The sequence below is a fragment of the Pan troglodytes genome, chromosome 13 (genome assembly GCF_028858775.2).
Source record: "Pan troglodytes isolate AG18354 chromosome 13, NHGRI_mPanTro3-v2.0_pri, whole genome shotgun sequence".
Taxonomy (NCBI): domain Eukaryota; kingdom Metazoa; phylum Chordata; class Mammalia; order Primates; family Hominidae; genus Pan; species Pan troglodytes.
The window spans coordinates 87685022-87707279 of record NC_072411.2 but is presented as its reverse complement, the minus strand read 5'-3'; the positions used below and the strand labels follow the sequence as shown (position 1 = coordinate 87707279).

General features: G+C 33.0%; 1 non-coding gene across 1 annotated transcript; it reads right to left on the bottom strand.

Annotated features, from left to right (window-relative positions):
- Nucleotides 1-16621: 16621 nt before the first annotated feature.
- Nucleotides 16622-16754, bottom strand: LOC112208477 (U8 small nucleolar RNA). Its single transcript, XR_002942955.1, has one exon. It is a non-coding gene; the product is annotated as a U8 small nucleolar RNA (small nucleolar RNA).
- Between the last annotated feature and the right edge of the window lie 5504 nt (nucleotides 16755-22258).

Sequence of the window (22258 nt, the reverse complement as noted above, 5' to 3'; positions counted from 1 at the left end):
ATCATGTGATTTAGCCTCATAATAATTCTCCATTTGAAGACTCAGGATTCAGGGTGGTCTCTGCCCAGACCTCAGAGATCCAGTTAAAAGATTGGTAGTCCCTATCTAAATAAAATTGGCCTCCTTATTCAATCTTATAATAGGTTTCTATAATTTTATGTTTTATTTTGTATCCACCTTTAATCTCCCTCTAGCACCACCTGACTTTTTCTCTCCATACCTTGAGATGTATATTTTGCTACCTGATTTTTCATCTAAGAGTTGTTTCCTTCAATATGCAGATTTAGAGCTATTTAGCTGACAACTGCCAGGGTAATGAAACAGGTTATCAAGAGTTTGCAAGTCTAAGATAGGAAAAATAAAAACAAGGGGATCTTAGAAATCTATAAGATGTACTTCTATCGGTATGCCTAATACGTCTATGTGTTTATGTGTTGTATACACAACTACTAAAAATATATAAAAGAGCTCTACTTAATTTGCTTAAAGAAAAATAAAAGCACTTAAATACTTTATCAGAAAAAAAGGAGACTAGTCAAATGCTTTTTTAAGTCTATGTGTCTTAAGTAAAATCTTTATTAAATAAGGTAGCTTTAAAATTATTGGTAAAGTAATATTAGAAATGTCTTAAGAATTGCCAACATACATTTTAGTTTGCATTTATTTATCAAGAAATTTTACACTTATCCCTGCCAAATACTATAAGGTGTCAAAATCTGGCATAGGGGTTATAAAACTATAAACCCAGCCCAAAACAGAATGATATTTGCTTGTGTAATTTTAAACATATAAGACATTGATACTGGTTTACTGACAATAGCTACATCTTGAATTAGTTAGTAAAATTACCATAACTTCTAATCTTGTGGCTTTAAGCAGTCTAGTCCATAGGCAGGAAGGAGGTTTGTTTTGGGAAAGGACTGTTATCATCTTTGTTTCAGAGGTAAACTATAAACTAAGTTCCTCCCAAAGTTAGTTGGGCCAACTCCCAGGAATGAAAAAGGGCAGCTTGGAAGTTAGAAGCAAGATGGAGTCAGTTAGGTCAGATATTTTTCACTGTCTCTGTTATGGCAGCTTCATAACTTTAAATTATGACTATCACAGTTTTCATAAATCTAGGTAAACAATTAAAATAAAATAATTAGGTAAATATAATGGGATAAATACTTGTAGACAAACTTGTCATATTTAGAATCTAAAGTTATATTAAATTAAATAATTGATATTTCATTATTTGGGTATTTTTTAATAAAAACATATTGTAAGAAAACATTCTTTCTAAAAAAAGTGTTCTTTTAAAAAAGTGAATTTTTTTTTCTAATTCAAAGCTTATTTAAAAGTTATGCATAAAACAAGGTAAAAGGAAACAGGAAATAAGAGAGATGTAAAGAAAGTTATAGAAATAAAGAGGTATTTTTTGGTAAGAAAGCTTAAAGATAAATAATTTTCTATGAGAAAGAATCTTGTATGGTAAATTTTGTCCTTGAATAAAATGATTCGTTATTTAATAAAGAGGGATGTTCAGGACAAAACGGAAAGTCCAAGCACGTCAAGCATTGTCTGTATAAGTCATAATACAAGGATTTATAAAATGAACAAACAAGCAAAAACTTTTATACAATCAAGTTGTCTATAATTTAAGGGAAATTATAATGATTTATCTAGAGATTGAATTTGATATTAAAAAAACACTGGTACACTAAAAAATTGGTTAGAACAATGAAATTTTCTGAACTAGCCAGCCATTGGGTGGAAGTTTGACTATATTTGATCTCCTTCCACCCTAATGGGGCTGCAATTTATCCTTACTGAAACTGATAAATATTTCAGACATAGTTTTGTCTTCTTCCTAGAGTGATTCTGTCAGTACCACTGTCTGAAGGCTAACAGATGGCCTCTAAACCAGTATGACATCCTTCAGTGAGATGTCTGGTTTCATTGCAAAGAAGATGTGACAATAGGCATATGAACAAACAACCCACTGCTATTTCCATACAGTGAATCATTCAGATGCAGCTAGCCTCATAGTATAATAATAGGGCCTTGGCTAAGTGGCCAGCTCAGGAATGACAGCCTGTGGGTGCTGTCTTCCAGAATGTAGTATATGTACTAAACCTATAATTGATATAAACAGGGCTAGGCACCGTATAGTTACAATGCACAGGATTTGTAGTCAATGATAGAAATAGGATTGGAACTCTCACTATCACCCTTAGCCACACCACCAATGTGTGAAATTTAATGCATGCTGTCTATGCACTTTTACATTGTGATAGTTTAGAGGTTTGGGTTTATTAAGAGGAGCATGCTTCTGCTTAGGGAAACTGTGAAGACTGTTCCCCTTCCTAATAGCACCCAATTCACAACAGACTCCAGCGAATCTCTCCAGAGAATCTCTCCCGAGAATCACTCAGCTAAAGCCACATCCTATAACAAGACCATCTTAGCTCCTTGCAGAGGCACCATCCAGTTTCATGGCTAGGTATTCTCTCATCCTGCAGCAAATGAATAAATCTAACTTTGTTTTATTTCATGTGTGTTGTTAATGGTTTACATCTATGGAAATTAGCAGTATATTTTAGATCTTCACTGGAAATTGAAAGCTGTTAAGGCATAGGGCCATATTGTCTAGATGGTCCTCGGGAATTGAATTACACCATTTGAATGAATAGTATTTTGCCTGTAACAAAAGTATGCTATTATATCTGGGAGCAGTTTAAATGTAAAAATTGTACTCTATAATAATTGCATATGAATGTATTAGTCATACTATACCTATTATTACATGTTCTAGAAAGATAATGCTTTTGTAACCCAGGTACTTTTTAAATAGAATTTGATGAATAACCAACACGTATTACATTTAAACTAAGTCATCATTGTATTTATTGTTTAAACAAATTTTTGTGCCATCTGTCTTATTTGTGGCTGCAACATCTGAATAATTCCTCCCAAAAAAAATCTAATTAAAGCAACAGCAGTAATAGAGGTAAAAGGATAAAAATTTCAGCTGTTTTTCAGATTTATCTCCAATTTTTTTATTGTGGCCTAAAACACCTTGGAACCTGTTTTCAAAGGTGATTCATGTAATTAGAATCATGTTAAAAATGTATTTTAATAGACTATAACTCTGAAAATTTGGAACATTACTATATTAGAGGCACTATTGATGAAACAGAGATAAACAATTCACACTAAACCAAATCTGAGACCTACTTCGTTCAGAAAGTGCCAAGTTTTGTAATATAGCAGTCCCCCTTATCTACAAGAGATATGTTCCAAGACTCTCAGTGGATGCCTGGAACCATTGATAGTGCTGAACGATATATATATAATATGTTTTCTTTTTTCCTGTGCATATATACCTATAATAAAGTTTAAATTATAAATTAGACACATTAAGATATTAAAAACAATATTAATAAAATGGAACAATTATACAAGGTACTGTAATAAAAGTTATGTAAATGTGGTTTTTGTCTCTCTCAAAATATCTTATTGTACTAAACTTACCTATTTTTGGACAACAGTTGAATGCAGGTAACTGAAACAGTGGAAAGCAAAACCTCAGATAACGGCGGGGGGGTTACTGTATAATACTTCAGAGAAATGTAAAAGCCAAGTCGTTGCCTTTCTAAATTTGCACCAAATCATAGATTAAAAGCCATGTCTTGATTAAAAACAGCATAACTGTTTGCATTGGATTTAGTAAGTCCATATTGATTAATAAATAAGTTCACATTGATTGATAAATAATTGACAAGAAAATGTTAATGTGTATTTACCCATGCTATTTTATTGTTATTGCCAGCTAGGAAGCTTAATCAAGCCAGCAAGGGGTAAAGTACATTTTAGGAAGATAGTACAATAATATGCTATGTAGATATTTGTAGTGAATATGTATTCTCTCTTTCTGTATCTGCACTACAGACACTTCAAATATTGCAATAGGTGAAATTATAATGATAATATCCAAAGACTCATTTAGCATTCCTCTTTTGTCTCAGAAACATCTGTCATAATCAAAATGAAATTCAGACATCATTATTGTAATCTCTCTTGTCAGAAAACTACTCTTGTATATTCTAATATGGCAGTTAAAAATACCCACGGGAAATTTAATTTTGATTGCCTATAGTGATAGTAAAAATAATATATTCTGAGAAAGTTAAATTGTGACTGTTCAGAAAACACATTGATTTCATAATGTGTCCTCCCTCCAGGAGTCAAATGTCATGTTCTGGAACTGGCATAAGAACAATGAAATAAGTGGAATGTATAACAATAAAGGCTGACTTTAAAAAATTATTTACATTCTTACATTTTACAGTATTCTGACATCTGGGCATAAATTAAGTACTAAATTATTCTCTCAGACTATATAATAAATATGTAATCCATGTTGTTGATTCATATTCTGATTATGGAAACCATTTTCCTAGTGATAAGGACTTAGTTTCTCACTCTGAGCAATAACTAAATGGGTTTCAAATAAAAAGAAACATTACATCAAAAATTATTTCTTCTCCTTATGAAAGCTTGTGGTCAAATTTAGTGTTATTGAGGTCCCTTAGAAATGATGTTATGTTATAGTTAATGAAAATGTAAACTCCATGGGAATTTTTTACAGATACATATTTTAATTTTTATTATAAACTCTTAATTTATCAATAGGCAAAGGCTTGAAGTGCACAGAAAAGAAATCAAGAAATTTTTTAGGACTATAGAGGAAAATGCTGTAAGACCTTTCATATGCTATGCTAATATTATTTTATAATTCCTGGAGTACAGATTCATCTAAAAATTTTTATATATCAATAGTTCTATAAGCAAGGGGGAAATATATACTTAGCACTGAAAGCACTCGTGTTAAAACAAAACTGTTAGATACTGATACTGCATTTCTGAAATTTACAGATAAATATTTAGTTAATAATTTATTGGGTAACAGTCATATTATGTAACTACTATTATAGGTCACTTTATTAACTTGGCCAAAGATTTAACTTCATTATTTAACTCAGTGGAATTTTTTGTTTTATTAAGGTGATTAAAAATAGTACATTATTTTTAAGCCCCGAAATGATAATTTTATCTCACTTTTGATGGATTCCTTCTTCCAGTATTCCAACTGTGTGCCCATTTGTGAATTAATCAGTAATTTATGCTTACTAATCACTAGTCAATACATTTTAACATGTATGTGCTAATGCCCTCATCTCATTTTAACACCATCTTTGTAGTGATAGTCCAAACTATCACTTGAATATGAAATCATACTCAACAGCCAAATAAATGAGACCAGGAGATTAAAAACAGAACCAAGAATGCATGTGAGTAATTTTTTATCATGAGTTTATTATTGCTTATGAACTTAAGTGACTAATTCCCTGGACAGTGAGTTTCCTTGGAACTAGTATATTTCATCTGACAAACACCTAGAAAAATGATATAAGAACAGGTTTATCCTTGTCACTTCACACTATAATTGTTTTCTTCAAGAGCTTCCAAAAAATTTTTCACCAGTATTGCAGTTGAAACACTCATTACTCTCACCTGCCTTCCTGGGCTCTGCATGCATCTTGGGGCCAGGTAAATTCATGATCGTACTCATCCTTGTAAACATCAACCACTTTCCAAAATGTAAACTGCTCCAGTCAATTCCAGTCAATATTATCACATAATTTTATGTATGCTCCTATATTCTCCTACATGCCCCCTTTCTTCGTCTGTAGATGACATTTCATTTTTTGTGCCTTCTGTAAGTTAATACCTCTATAAATAATTTCTTCACAAAGCAACTTTCATTGTTATATATATTCCGATAGTCTCTCTCTCTCTCTCCCTCTCTCTCTCTCTCTCTCTCTCTCTATATATATATATATACACTTATATAGTCTTTCTTCCCATAACGAACCTGGCTCTCCCAGAAGAACAGCATTTTCTCATAAATATGCTCATGTAGATCTTGTTCACTGACCCCAGTTCCTAGGCTACAGAACAAGTATCTGCACACTCCTTATTTCCCACTATGGGTTTCAAACTCTTCGCATTCCTCTAATATAAATATAAAAACTTCTCTTTGTTTTATACTTATGTTTGTTTATATCTTTGTCTTTATTTTTTTAATATTATCTGCTTGCTTTCTGCCCTCCATGTTTACCAGCATTGAATAGCTTTGGAACTAAGTTGATAGCTTTTCTCTCTAATCCAAGTAAAGTTTTAATTTTGGAAAAGTGTAACATTTATGTAAGTGACCTACCTGTCCAGCAGCTCAGCCACAACATTTATTCACCCTGCAAACCTCCTGTAGACTATCCCTTTATGTTGCTTCATTCCTCCACTCCTATTAATGTGGTTATTTACTGAATTTATAAAAGTTAATAAACCTTGATATAGGATTTTTTTCTCATTAAACCAGTGCTTCTACCTCCATCCACCAGTCTTCTTATTGCTTTATTTTTAGTTTATGCAGTCTACATTCCAGGGTGCAACACTGTTAACACATTCTTGCCAGCATGCTCAACATTCTAAATCTTTTGTATCTCCACACACTTGCTTTGTGTCAGCAAACTGGAATCAATGCAACTAACATTGATTCCTTCTCTGCTTCATAAGTGGCTGCTTGCTTCTAGCTAGTAACATAGAGAATCTCTTCAGTTCTACTTTCAAATGGTCTTCCAACATTAGTATGCTACCTATAATTATTGATCAATTGCTTTGAATATTTGGGTTTTTTCTGTCTTATTGCCTGTCTTTGTGTTGACACTTTTTCAAGTATTTTATCTGATTCTTAATTTATCTTCTTCCATGGGCTTTCTACTTAACACACTTTGCCAACTATTATGCTGTTAAGTACAGTACTGTAGACTGGCTCAAATTTGCCTGTAAATTCAGCAGTAGTCCTACTACAAATTCAGTTAAGTGAAAAGCTCTGTACATCCTAGTTGTTAATAGTTATTGTATTTTTTGCTATCACATCATAGCAATTTTTAAAATGTCACTGTTACTTAAGAACATTCTAGATAAAGCAATAAAAGTAATTGATTTTATTAAATACTGATCCTTGAGTACAGATCTTTCTAATAGTCTAAAAGACAAAGTGAAAGATATGAATGAAGCCAGCTTCTTCATATAGAACTATGGTAGTTTTCTCTAGGAGAAGAATTTATTTGATTGTTGAGTTATGAGCTAAACAAGTTTTTTTTAAGAACACCATTTTTACTTGGAAAGTCACGGTTATTTAGATCTCAAACACACATGAAGTGAGTCTGTCATTTAAAAAAAGAAGCTGTTTTGCCAATGATAAACTGTAAGCTTTTAAGCTAAAATTAAAATTTTGGAAAACATATTCACTACTATGGCATTCACAGTTTCCCAGTACTTAAAGAGACTTTACTGAAGGGAATAGTAGTGATATTAATGAATGTAATGTTTTATCTTGTGTAATAAAATATGTTAATAATTGGAAAATTTTTATTATTCAGTGAACCAATATTTCCCAAGTGACCAGTGCATAATGTTTCAAACCCATGCATGAGAAAAGGGGCCATTCAAATTGTAAGACAGATCAATGGATTTTAATGTAATATTAATATGGATATGGATATCATATTTAACATGCCTCTCAAAGAAGTCACTGCTTGTTAATTTTGGAACAGTATCAAAGAATTATATCCACATAATCTGAAAAGTCTATTGAAAATACTCATCTTTAACCCTACTATCTATCTGTTAAAGGCTGTTGTTCTTGATATATTTTAAATGAAATGATGCATTTGCAAAAGGTTGAATGCAGAGCAGACAGAAATTCCAGCTTTGTTCCACAATTCCAGATATTTAAAAAGTTTTCAAAATATTAAAAAGCCCCTCTTTATTTTTCACATGGTAGTTATTTTCTTAAAATGTTATTTACATACACATATGGTTCAAGAGTAAGTCTAGTTTTTGAATGAACTATTAGTAAATACTTTTAAACTGTTTAATATATATTTCCAAAGCACTACATATTAATAAATATAGGCCACACAAATGAAATACTTCTTTGACTTTTATTTTACGTGCAGGGGCACAAATGCAGGTTTGTTACATAGGTAAACTTGTGTCATGGGGGTTTGTTGTACAGATTATTTCATCACCTAGGTATTAAGCCCAATACCCATTAGTTATTTCTCTCCTCATACCCCGAAATACTTTTACGGTCCTCAATAATATTCATGAAAATAGAAGGATCTTTTAAAGAAAAAGTTTGAGAATTGAGGAGTTTCATTGAAAATATTTCAGGGATGAAAAGAGATATTTAGGAGTTATTAATCTAAAATATACAAATTGTCTAAAAGGAAAAAAGTGCATGTGAATATCAATAAGAAAAAATAAAGGATTAAGCTAGCTCACTTTTATATTTCTGCATACATATATTTACATATACTGTAAATTTTTATATTATACATGTACAAAAATTAACATATTAAATTAAATATTTCAAATGATATCTCTGGGATAGATATTTTCATCTCTTTTGATAAGTAAATAGAATCCTATGACATTTATATGACTTGTGAAATTTTACACCATAAGTAAGTGATGTCCCAGATATTTACCCAGTTATTTTCACACAAAGGTTTGTTAATCACTTTAACTAACATTACATATAATAAAATGTGGAATTCATTTTCCAAAGGACTTAGAAGCATTAAAAGAAGAATCCTTTCAGATGTAAACATTGAAGTGATCAAGAAAAGCAAGAGTTTTGCCCTCATAGAATTGCAAGAGTTGAGGAAAAGGGGAGTTGGGGAAGAAGCTTGTAACATAATGTATAGATATATAGCAATTATTTTGAGGGATCCATATATACTCTGGAATGTCTTTCTAAAGACAGTAATATACACACTGAGATCTAAAAAATAGGTAGGAAAGGTATGGAGAGAGGACAGTTTAGAGATAGACCACAGGTAAACAACACCATGAGGAAAACAGAGAATTATAAATAATCAGTAAGATTAGAGTATACAGAGCAAAGGTAGGATGGCCAATAAAAAGGTTGGAGAAGTGATTACAGCCCAGATCTTAACATTTTTTGTAAATCAGATTTGGAGGGGAGGGGGAAACCATGAATATGCTTTAAGGAGGATTTTGAATAGAAATGCACTGTATTAGGATTCTCTGGAGTTAGAATCAGTAGAATATATACAGTCATGCACTGCATAATGACATTTTGTTCAATAAAATACTGCATATATAGTGGTGGTCCCATAAGATTATAATGAAGCTAAAAAAACTCCTATCTTCCAATGACGTGGTAGTTCAATGTCATAGCTCAATGCATTACTAATGTGTTTGTGGTGATGCTCGTGTAAATAAATCTACTGTACTGCCAGTTATATGAAAATATAAGCATATATTGTTATGTAAAATACATAATGCTTGATAATGATAAGGATAATAAATAGCTATGTTACTGGTTTACATATTTACTATACTATACTTTTTATTGTTATTTTAGAGTACACTCCTTTTTCTTATTAAAACAAGTTCACTGAGAAAGAGTATGCCATGTTACATTGGCAGTGGCTTCATACATATCTTGTTTTCTGTGTCTCTTGATTGCATCATTTCGTCTTGTGCTTGATTTAATCTCATGTAGTTTTGTTTATCATGGCCTCCCAGCATGCAAAACTCACTGCTAATGTTGCCAGTAAGAGGCCCAATTGAGTGATTGACCTGAAAATAAAAGGTGATTAAGAACTACAAAGGTGAAAAAATCAGTGATGATTATTACACACAAGTCAGGCACATCCCTTTCCACAATGGCTATAATCTTGAAGAGCAAGAACAAAATGACAGAAGCTGTTAAAGGATCTGTTTTATTGAAGGCAATGAGAGTAACAACAATTTGAGAACGGCCTATATCAGATATGGAGAAACTTCTAATCACCTGGATTGAAGACTAGACATAGAAGTGTATCTCTCTCAGCACGATTACAATCACAGCCAAAGCAGAAACGTTCTTTGCGATGTTGAAAGAAAAAGCTGAACCCACCTATGATATTGAATTTATTCTTAGCTCTGGGTGGCTTAAACAATTCAAGAATTGTTATTAATTACATAATTTGAAAGTGAGTGGTGAGTCTGTGAGTTGAAATGTGAAGGCAGGTAAGGAATGTTTGGAAACTAGATAAACTGATTGTGGAGGAAAATTACCTGCCAGATCTTCAATGAGAATGAAAATTCTCTGTTCTGGAAGTGGATGACTGAAAAGACTTTCATTTATAAGAAGACCAAATCAATGCCAGGTTTCAGGGCTTTTAAGGACAAAATAACGTCTTATTTGGGGAGCAATGATGCTGGCTGTAAATTGAAGCCCTTTATGATTTGGCACAGTGAAAAAAAAGAAAAGAAAAGAAAAAAACAGGCCTTCCAGCATATCAGTAGGCACTCACTGCCAGTTTACCACAGGAGCAATAAGAAGACATAGGTGAGTCAGCTCCTCTTCTAAGATGCCCTCTTGAATTGCTATGCCAGCAAAATGGAAAAGTATTCTTTGGAGAATAACATAGCTTTCAATATTTTGCTTATTGTTGATAATGCTCCTGAACATCCTCCTTGTATTGGTAATCTTCATCCCAACATCGAAATGGTGTTTGGAGGCAGAAACCACTTTGATCCAACCAATGAATTAATAAGCTATAGCAGCTTTTAAAGATTACTACCTGAGGAAGATTTTTAACCAGGCTATTGCTGCAACTAAGGAAGACACTGAGAAGACACTAAGGCAATTGTGGAAGGACATCTATGACTGAGAACCTTGCTTGGGTTTAGGATGATGTCACCAAAGATCACATTAATTGCATGTGGAAGAAGACACACAAGAAGTTTGTTCATGACTTCAAAGGATTTGTCAAGGATGATGAGGTTGCAAAAAGAAATAAGGCTATGATTGAGATGGCAGACAAATTTAACCTGGGTGTGTGTGAGGATGAATTGAGGAGCTCTTAGAGGTGGTTCTTGAGAAACTGACTAATGAGGAGTTGTTGGAACTGGAACAGGAATGGATAGCTGAAGAATAGACCAAAGAAAAGAAAACTGCAAGAGAAGAAAAAGAAAAAGTAAAAGGACAGTCCCCCCAAATTCATAGTGAATGGTTTAGCAGAATTTTTCTTAGACCTCAGCAAGCTCCTTGAAAAGTTTAAAAACATGGACTTCAACAGCAAAAGGTTGTAATTAATAGAGAAAAATGGTACATTTTGTGCCAAGAAGTAAATATATCATGAAACAAAGAAACCAAGCAAACCACCATGGACATATTTTTGAAAAGTGTGACACCTCCTTAAGAAGAGCCTTAGGCAGGTCCTTCAGGAGGTTTTACAGAAGGCATTGTTATCATAGGAGACAACAGTGCCAGACATGGTTTTGCCACTACAAACCTTCAGTAAGACAAGATGTGGAGATGGAAGGCAGTAATGTTAATAACCCTGATCCTGCGTAGGTCCAGGCTCATGTGTATGTTTGTGTCTTAGTTTCAACAAAAAATTTTACAAAGAATAAAATAACAAAACTAAAAAAAAAAAAGCATATAGAATAACAACATAAAGAAAATATTTTCTACAACTATACAATGTATTTGTGTTTTAAGCTATATGTTACTACCAAAGAGTCAAAAAAGTTACGTAAAGAGGTTTTAATGTAAAAACATGACAGTAAGCTAAGGTTAACTTATTATAGATGAAAGAAATTTTTTTAAGTAAATTTAGTGTAGACTAAGTATACAGTGTTTATAAAGTCTACTGTTGTGTCAATAATGTACAGTTATGTCCTAGGCCTTCACATTCATTTCACCACTCACTGCCTTACTCAGAAGCATTCCTGCAAGCTCCCTTCATGGTAAGTGCGCTATACAAGTGTACCATTTTAACTTTTTTTTTTTTTTTTGAGACGGAGTCTCGCTCTGTCGCCCAGGCTGGAGTGCAGTGGCGCGATCTGGGCTCACTGCAAGCTCCGCCTCCCGGGTTCACGCCATTCTCCTGCCTCAGCCTCCCGAGTACTCCCAAGTAGCTGGGACTACAGGCACCTGCCACTATGCCCCGCTAATTTTTTGTATTTTTAGTAGAGACGGGGTTTCACCGTGTTAGCCAGGATGGTCTCGATCTCCTGACCTCGTGATCCGCCCGCCTCTGCCTCCCAAAGTGCTGGGATTACAAGCGTGAGCCACAGCGCCCGGCCCATTTTCACTTTTATATTGTATTTTTATTGTACCTTTTCTATGTTTGTGTCTGTTTAGATACACAAATACCTTTGTGTTACAATTGCTTACAGTATTCAGTACAGTAACATGCTGTGTAGATTTGTAGCCTGGGAGCAATAGGCTGAATCTATTGCTGTGTAGTATGCTATACCACCTAGGTTTATGTAAGTACATTTGGTAATGTTTCCACAATGATGAAATTCCGTAACAATGTATCCTTGCTGTTAAGCCATTCATGATTGTATCGGCTCATGTGATTATGGAGGCTTGAGAATCCCCATGATATGCCCTCTGCAAGCTGGAGACCCAGGAAAGCTAATGGCATAATTCAGTCTAAGTCTGAAGGTCTGAGAATCACAGGAGTCAGTGGCGTAACTCCCTGTCTAAGGCTGAACTCCTAATAATCAAGAACTGCCCATGGGTAAGGGCAAGAGAAGATGAATATTCCAGCTTAAGGAGAGACAATGAATTTGCTGCAGGACAGGCAAGCCGCAAAATGACAGCTAAGCCCAGAAGAGTTCTTGGTTTAACCCAGGAAAGAATTCAAGGGCAAGCCAGTGGTATTAAACAGCAACTTTTATTGAAGCAGCAGTGTACCGAAGCAGCAGCAGAAGCACTGCTCCTTGTGGAGCAGGGATACCCCGTAGGCAGTGTGGCCAGAGTAGCAGCACAGAGGCAGTTCTGCAGTATTTATATCCAATTTTAATTATATGCAAATTAGGGGGCAGTTTATACAGAAATTTCTGGGAAAAGGGTGGTAACTTCCAGATTGTTGGGTCATTGTCATGGAAAGGGGTGGTAACTTCTGGGTGTTGCCATGGCAATGGTAAACTCCCATGGCATACTGGTAGGTGTGTGTTTAGGAAAGCTGTTTCCACTCCTGACCTGTTTTAGCTAGTCCTCAATTTGGTCCCATGTTCAAGCCCCACCTGTGGAGTTGAGTCCCATCTCCTACTTCAAATTTAGACTTCCTCCAAATTTTTTTTTTTTTTTTGTCCTCAACAGATTGGATGATGCCTGCCCATATTGATGAGGGAAGATGTTCTGTACTCAGTCTCCTGATTCAAACATTCATCTTTTCCAGAAATATCCTCACAGACACAGCCAGAAATAATGATTTTACCAGTTCTTTCAGTATCCTGGTAAAGTTGACAAAAAAAAAAAAAAAAAAAATAGCTATCACACTCATTTTCACTGCATTGCAGAGGGGTCAAACCTCAAGTTTAGGGAGATCTTTTAGGGATTAATAAATCAGAAAAAAATGGATATGGGATGAATCAGGTGGTTACAATGAGTTCCAATGGAGATGGAAAACTGAAATATCTGAAATTTAAGAATAATTGAAAGAAACTATGATTGATTGGGTATAGGAGTAAAGAAGAAAAAGGAATGAAGATTTGTTTAATTCCAATGTGCAAAGAGTGCCACAAATATATTGACTGTGTTTAAGCAGAGTTAACTATATTAATTATCTACACCAAGAGGAATTACATACAAAGGGTCTTCTTGGTAAGAAAAAATTACAGTGTGTTAATTAGCTGATTGGAAGAGAGTTCAAGGATTCAATGCTGACAGAAAGTGAGGGCAATTTGATGACTGGATCTCCAAATAATTTATGTCTAAGAGGTGGGTGTAAGTACTTGCAGCCAGGTTTCTCATTGGTAATGAAAAAGCAGTAATTCATTTCAGCCAGAAGAAGAAATGGTTTGATCATTTTACGGTGGTATAGAGTCCTTCTTTTCTATAATATTTGGGCATGATTACAAAATGGTCTTTCATTTATCTTGTTCCACCACAGTCACAAAATGACCTCGTCTAATTTTTCTTGAGCATTTTCCAGTAGAGAATACTATAACCTAGTTAATAACTGCTCCCAGGGACATTTATTTTAATTAATTTTTTCTCTTTTGCAATCAGCCCCATTTTATGGAAGGGCAGAGTATATCAATCTGGTGATTCAGGTTTGTGTTATTGCTGAATTCTATTGATCAGAAAATGGAAAATGTTAACTGTGATTAGATTAAAGTTGTTCCGTCCTGTTCCTTTTGTTATAGGATGAATTGTTGGATCAACTCATATGATAATGGTTGTGAGGTAGGATTTAAGATTCTTATAAAAACCCATCATCCAACTGTATTTAGGAAATTACCAGAAACAAAGTGACTGTCAGTCCCCATAATTAGGTTTCAGTATCAAGGACCTAACCCAGGCCACAAAGTTGTTGTTTTCAAAATCTATCTAGGTCTCTTCTAGAGAGCCACATGGCCTTCTCCTTTAGCCTAGGAAAAAGTATGAAAGTACTTGACATGACTAAGAAACTGATACAATTCATTACATTTTTAACATAAAGTGAAAGAGGCTAGTAGACCAGGCCAGAATGTTGTGCCTGTGGGTCTTACATCCTAGGCTAGAAAATTTTGATGTTTTGTCTATATGCAACAGGAAATTTTTGAAAAATATTTTTCTTGAAAGATGACTTTGGTTTTGCATTTTAGAAAAAGAAAACACTCTTGTCCTAATGTGAAAATGAAAAAGAGATAAAAGTTGAAAAACAAGAGCTGGAGATAATCTGTGTTTAAAAAGTATATCACTAAAGATAAATTATTGCAAATAAAGTCAAAAAAAGAAAACAAGGTCAGGCATGGTGGCTCACTCCTGTAATCCCAGCACTTTGGGAGACTGAGGTGGGTGGATCACTTGAGGTCAGGAGTTCAAGACCAGCCTGGCCAACTTGGTGAAATCCTATCTCTACTAAAAATACAAAAAATTAGCTGGAGGTGGTGGTGTGCACCTATAATCCCAGTTACTCAAAGGCTGAGGCAGGAGAATAGCTGGAACCCAGGAGGTGGAGGTTGCAGTGAGCCAAGATTGCACCACTGCACTCCGGTCTAGATGACAAAGCTAGAATCCGTCTCAAAAAAAAAAAAAAAAAAAAAAAAAGGAAAAAAGAAATTGCATTAATATTAAGATGTGAAGAAGGATATTAGGAAAATAGATTCATGTAATTTGATTCGCAGATGTTTGGCATCACTAGTTAGGAAAGAATATTACCATGATATTGTGAATACTAAGTAAAAACATATTTTGAGAGAGAACAATTTGATGAAGATTATATAAATAATAATTGTGATGTCTGACTTTTTTATCAACGTGACTGGGTTAAGGGATGCCAGACAGCTGGAAAAACATTTCTGGGTGTGTCTGTGAGTATGGTTTTGGAATAAACTAGTATTTGAATCAGTACACTCAGTAAAGAAGATCTGCTCTCACCAATGTTGGTGGGCATCACCCAATCCACTAATAATTTGGATAGAACAAAAAGAGAAAGGGCTAGTGCTTCATCTGTTTTCTTGAGCTGGGACATCCATCTTCTGCTCTTGGACATCAGAGCACCTGGTCCTTCAGCCTTCAGACTCGGGGACACCAGTGCCTGCTCCCACTTTCTGGTTCTCAGGCCTTTGGCCTTAAACTGGGAGTGGCATCATTGGCTTCCCTGGTTCTCAGGCTTTTGGACTCAGACTGAATTATACTATCAAGTTTTCTGAGCCTCCAGCTTGCAGACAGCACGTTGTGGGACTTCTCAGCCCCCATAATTGCATGACTCAATTATCATAATATATCTTCTCTTATCTACAGTAAATTCTCATTTAATATCATTAGTAAATTCTTGGAAAATATGAGCTTAAGCAAAAATATGTATAACAAAGCCAATGTTTTTCTTCTCATCAACATTATAATGAAACAACCAACATTGAAAGAAACAGGAAACAACCTTATTTGAAGACCTGCTGTACATTGTTTTGCTTAAAGAACCTATCAACAAAGTTAAGTGAGGACTTATTGTATAACTATATTTATCCTATGGGTTTGGCTTCTCTGGAAAATGGCTTCAGTAAGTGTGAGGTTCCTATTGAAACCACAAGTGGTAATATCTAGTTAGGAATAGAAGGAAGCATATTTTTCACTAAATTCCATGTCTCTACAATACAAACTGAACGTACATTGTGTTTTCATAAGAGCAAAAATGATCAAACATATATAGAAATTATATTCACTATAAAAATACTCAGTATAATTGCAGATGTAGTTCAAATTTATAAGTTGAACATATTAGTGAATAATGTTAATATTTTTTATATTGCAAAGTATTTTTCTCAAATTTCTCTGCTTAGATAGAGGTAGTGGAATTCACATCACAGAAGTATTTGGAAACTGTAGTTTAAGACAGAAAAGCATTTTATATTACTTATTGCCAACTGGACAATTTCAAGAATTTTAATATTGACTTCTCCATTAGATTAAATAAATGGACATTTAAAAATAATTAACCATACACGTGATCACCTCTTTATCATTCCTGGTAATTTTTTTTCAGGAAGAATCAGATAGGCACAATCAGGGTACTGGAAGTCCTGATTACTCAGAGACGTTAATCGCATACTATGTGAACCCCAATCATGTCCTAATTTGCCCTCCAAAAGAAGGAACAGGTAAAGATTATCCCAGCTGATAATATCTGGTGATATTTAAGAAGTATAATTTCCAGACTTTATATGATCACTTTCTATATCAAAGTAGGACTTAGAAATAGTAATATCAATAGTAATAGTTTGCTTTATTTTATGTAAATAAAATAGCCCCTGATCTCCTTTCAGGAACCAATGTATAAATTTACAAATATTAATATACAGTGCATTCTAGGACAGGTTTAAAAATGTCATTTTCTTTGCAATTAATATTTCTTTGTTAGCACCATTTAACCTTTAGCAAATTTGGTTTTTGTAGTATACTCTTAAAAATCACCACTTCTTGTCACTCTCTAGATATTTGATGTTGAAATCCACATAACATAAACAGAACACTACTGTCACTAGTCACGGTATTTTACTATTCATTCACTATTGGAAAGATAAAACATAAAATGCAACAAAAAATAAAAATATAAAAATCTCACTTGAAGACGGCACTTTTAATGGTATTGTCGTTTTTAATTACCTCTGGAATATAATATTTTATGCTATTTTATTTACATATTAAACTTGTTAATATTTAAGAGGAAATTCAATGTTTCACTTTTTCCTTAAAGTCATTATCTAGTTTATTCCTCAAAATGACACTTAAGCAATCAGGAAAAAAAAAATAAATAAATAAATAACTGCTGACAAAACTGTTCCTTAGAAAATATAAGAACAATTTTCTCTCTGTTAATTTTGTCCAGAAACAATTAGTAATTCACAGAATCCAGAACTGCATGAATTTATAACAAATGAACATATATTTTAATATAAAATTAGTACAAGTTTAGAAAAATCATGTACTCATTTAAATTTTATTCCACTCAGGAATCAGTAAAATACATTAACTTAAATAATGACACAAATTGAAAAATACCTATCAGTCAAGTGATTAGGAGCAGAAACAATGAAGTAAGACTGTCTGAGTTGAGCTCTAAGTTCTAACGCTTCCAAGTTCTGTAATATTGGGCAAGATTTTAAAAGTTTTTTGTGCCTCAGGCTTTTGCATCTATAAAAGAAAAATACTTAATATAACAATGTTGAGAGAATTGAATAACAATAAATCTTAAGGACTTGAACAGTGTATCATGTATAATAAGCACAATATAAATGTTAGGTGATAGTGATGAGGTTGATTATTTTCTTTAATAATTTATTTTAATGTGCATGGTGGTCAGTTTCTAGGACAGTGTCCTTATATATAACAATAATATATTCATTTTTTCTCAATAATTGCAAACTATTGTAGGAAAAAAATTTTTTAAAAGTTGAAATAATACTTTTTTCATTCTGTCACATGAGTTAACATATGAAGTATAATCATATAGTCACATGAATTAAAAGTGTTCAAATACTTAACTAGAACAAGTTTCAGTATTCTGTGAAAAATAAAGAATATGTACTTATATGACAGCGACAACTAATAATAGATTATCTTCTTCTTAATGTGGAAGGAAATATAAATCCTCTACATTTAACTTCACAACAAAATTGAAAGAAAATATAATTATGACAATAACTGTCAATCTTCTTTAATGCATGTTTTTAAAATTGACCAACTAAAACATGAAAGGAGAGGAAAAGAAGAAAATTGATAATGATTTAGTGTCGATTGTGTGGTAGGCGTTGTTCTAGTTACTATGAGCATTTAGAGCTATTTAATACACTGATACACCGATAGTATTCTATGACATTTGAATTAATATCTTCATTATTCTTATATGTCACACAATTTTAACAGCTTTTTGAGGTATTATTGATATAGAAAACCTGCTCATATTTAATGTGTCCACTTTCATGAATTTGCACATATATGAACATCACCACAAACAAGATAATAGACATGTCCAATATCTCCTAAAGTTTCCTTGTGTCCATTTTTTTGTAGAGAGCATATGAACACAACACAAGATACCCTTTTTAAACAGGTTTTGAAGTGCACAATACCATATTAAATATAGGTACTATGTTGCACAGAAGATCTGTTATTCATCTATCGTAACGCTTGGCAATTTCCCATATCCTGTATTTCCCAGCCCATGGCAATCAATATTCTCTGCTTCTATGAGTTTGACTATTATGAATATCTCATATAAGTGGAACTATGAAGTATTTGTCCGTTTATGACTAGTTTTTTTTACTTAGCATAATGTCCTCCAACTTCATCCATGTTACAAATGGCAGGATTCTTCTCTTTTTCTAAGGCAAAATGATGATCCATTGTATTTATTTGTCACATTTTTAATCTACTCATCTGTTGATGGACAGTTGTTTTGACCTGATCCCTGACAAGAGTGGAAAGAATACACAACGTGGAAAGGAAATTGTCTTCAACAAATGCTATTGAGATCACTTGGTATCCCCGAGTAAAAGACTGATGTTGGACTCCTACCTTACACTATTTACAAAAATTAACTCAATCAAATAACCTAAATGTAAGAGCTAATACTATAAAGCTTTTAGAAGAAAATGATTACAACTTTATTACCTTGAATTTGACAATGGATTCTTAGACATGACACCAAAAATGCAAGTAACAAAATCTAAAACAAGCAGATAAATTAAACCCCATTAAAATGAAATACTTTTCTGCTTCAAAGGCATTATCAAGAAAGTTAAAATACAACCTATAAAATGGGAGTGAATATTTGAAAATCACATATAAGATAAAGGTGATATATGCAGAATATATAAATAATTCTCACCACGCAACAACAAAAAGTGAAATAATCCAATTTAAGAATGAGCAAAATATATACAAATGCCCAAGAAGTACATGAAAAGTTGCTCAACATCGTTAGTCACCATAGTAACTAATGCAAATCAAAACCACAATAAGATACCATCTTATATCCATTAGAATGGCTATAACTACACACAAAGCAAAAATAAGCAAAAAAACAGAAAATAACAAGTGTTAGTGAAGATACAAGGAGATACTCTTAAACCTTGCTGAAAGAAATGTAATGTATTCAGCCATTGTGGGAAAAAGTTTGTCAGTACCTCAAAAAATTAAATCTGAAAGTATTATATGACCCAGGATTCTCCTCGTAGGTATTTACCAAAAAAATTAAAAAGATACTCAAGCAAAAACTTGTACATGGATGTTAACAGCAGCACTATTCACAATAGCCAAAAGGTGGAAACAACCTAAGTTTATCAACCGACAAATGGGCAAACAAGATGTGGTATATCCATATGATATAATAATACTCAGCCATAAAATAATGAAGGACTGAAGCTTGCTATAACATAGATAAACCTCAAAAACATGCTTCGTAAAATAAACCAAACATAAAAGGTCATTTTTATAGTTGTATGATTATTACCATTACATGATTACATTTATAGAAAGTATTTAAATAAATACATACAAAGAGAATGCAGTTTGTTTCCAGGGACTGAAGGGACAGTGGGGGAGTGGAGGATGGGGAATGAATATTTATATGTATGAATTTGGGGGATATGTGATAAAAATGTTTTGGAACTAGACAGATAAAGGTGATTGTACAATATTGTAAATATACTAAACACTACCAAATTGTTTATATTAACATGGTTAATTTTATGTTATGTGAATTGTACCTCAATAAAAAAAACAAATATACAGCTTCTTAGGAAGGTGGGGTAGAGTTCAAAATTCATCTTATGGAGGAACAAGCATGTAAAAGAGTTAGAAGATGGAAACAAAATTGTTGAGTGAGGTAATTAGATTTGGACAGAAGTGATGTTTATGCCTCAGACAGAGGAGAAAAATAGATAGGATGTTTGATCAACCGCGAGACAAGTAATATTTAAGACATTTATTTTATCTTTCATTTCTTTTTTCAATAGCAGTCAGACATGAAATATTTAGGGCAGGGATACAGTAAAGGCTTTCAGAAATTTAAAATATTTTGATTAATTAGTATAGGGTCTCAATCTATTGCTCTAATATAAATACTAAGATTTACAGAAATAATACAAAATTGTGAACAATATCCAAAGAAATAAAAATCTCTGGAATGGAAGGAAATTGATCTCCAGGGTGATATTTTATGCCATCTTTAATGTCTATCATGAGATATGTTGCTACACAATTATAGAATTCAAGGGTCCAAGAATCATGATGATATTAGATTTATCAAGAGCATCAACTGGAAAAAATAAATCAATGAAAAACTTATTCAATATTTTGGTTAAATTAATTTCATAGAATTTAATATCAACATCAACTACCAATAAAAACAGATGGTAGAATAAAGTTGTTTTCATATATACAAAAATTTCAAAATTTTTTTTGCTGTAAACATTTAAGTTGTCTACCAACGTTAGATTCCCTTGTTTTTACTGGGAACCTAGATGGACTATACTTTTTACCTCCTTGCAGTTGCATAGATACCATACAGATTCTGAACCTAGTTTTCTGAGCTGAGTGGAAATAACATGGACCACTTTGTGGACTAAGAATTGAAGAGTTGATGGAGAATTTCTGCACTTTCCACTTTACCTCCAAAGTGACAAGGGAGGACACAGTCACAAGAATAAATTAGCCCAATTCACTAAGTCACTGCTGCCCTGATGAGTCACCTAATCCACACCAGCATTAATATGAGTGAAAAATAAACCTGTGTTGTGTTTTCTGCTGAAATATTTTTACAGCCTAACTAAACTAACAGTGAATAATGAGTGATATACTCTAATAAAACAATGGGGTTACCTAAGAAAAGAAAATACAGGTGATAGAGGAAATAAGAAATCCAATAGAAAGGAAAGAAGAAAGAAAATCCAGTGGAGAGGATAGAAAAAAAAAATCAATGGCAATGTTGGTTGCTTTCAGAATGAAAACTTTGCTGCTGGTCTTGTTGACAACTAGTGTTGACTTGAATAAGCTTTTAGAAGATTCTAGACAAGACATCCTTAAGGAAAAGTAAGGAACAATGGAAATAAAAGGCTTTTAGTTGTTATTATGTTCATTCTTCTGTCCCTATTACATAATGTCATTACTGAAAGAAATTGAAATAGCATTAAAAACTGTACAGATTATTCTATGCTGAGGGCAGAAACTAGCACTTGATTAAAGACTTTAACAGATTGGCTCATTTTGGGGATCTTTTCATCTCCCTAATTACCAGTTTTTAATACAATTATGAAACTATCTTATTTTCTGACAAACTTATACAATTATTGTGAGGCTTAGTAAAATAATGATCTTAAAACAGAGAAATAATTATCTTATTCTCCTAAATAATATAAGATCAAAATGTTTCCCTTCATAAGAAATTTTTGCTGACTGCAAGATCAGGGAATAATTCTCCTATCCTGTGAAATATTTTAAAAATATTTAATATTTGATAAAAATTAATAATTTTTATTAAACAATAAAAAGTGAAATTATTTTACAAATGCAGGGTAGTAGTGTTATTTTGTAGGTTGAAACTCTGACAAATTTTTTCTTAAGTTTGAAAAAATAAATAAAAACTGTAATTTTAACTGTTTTTCTGGCTTACAGTTACGTTTTTTC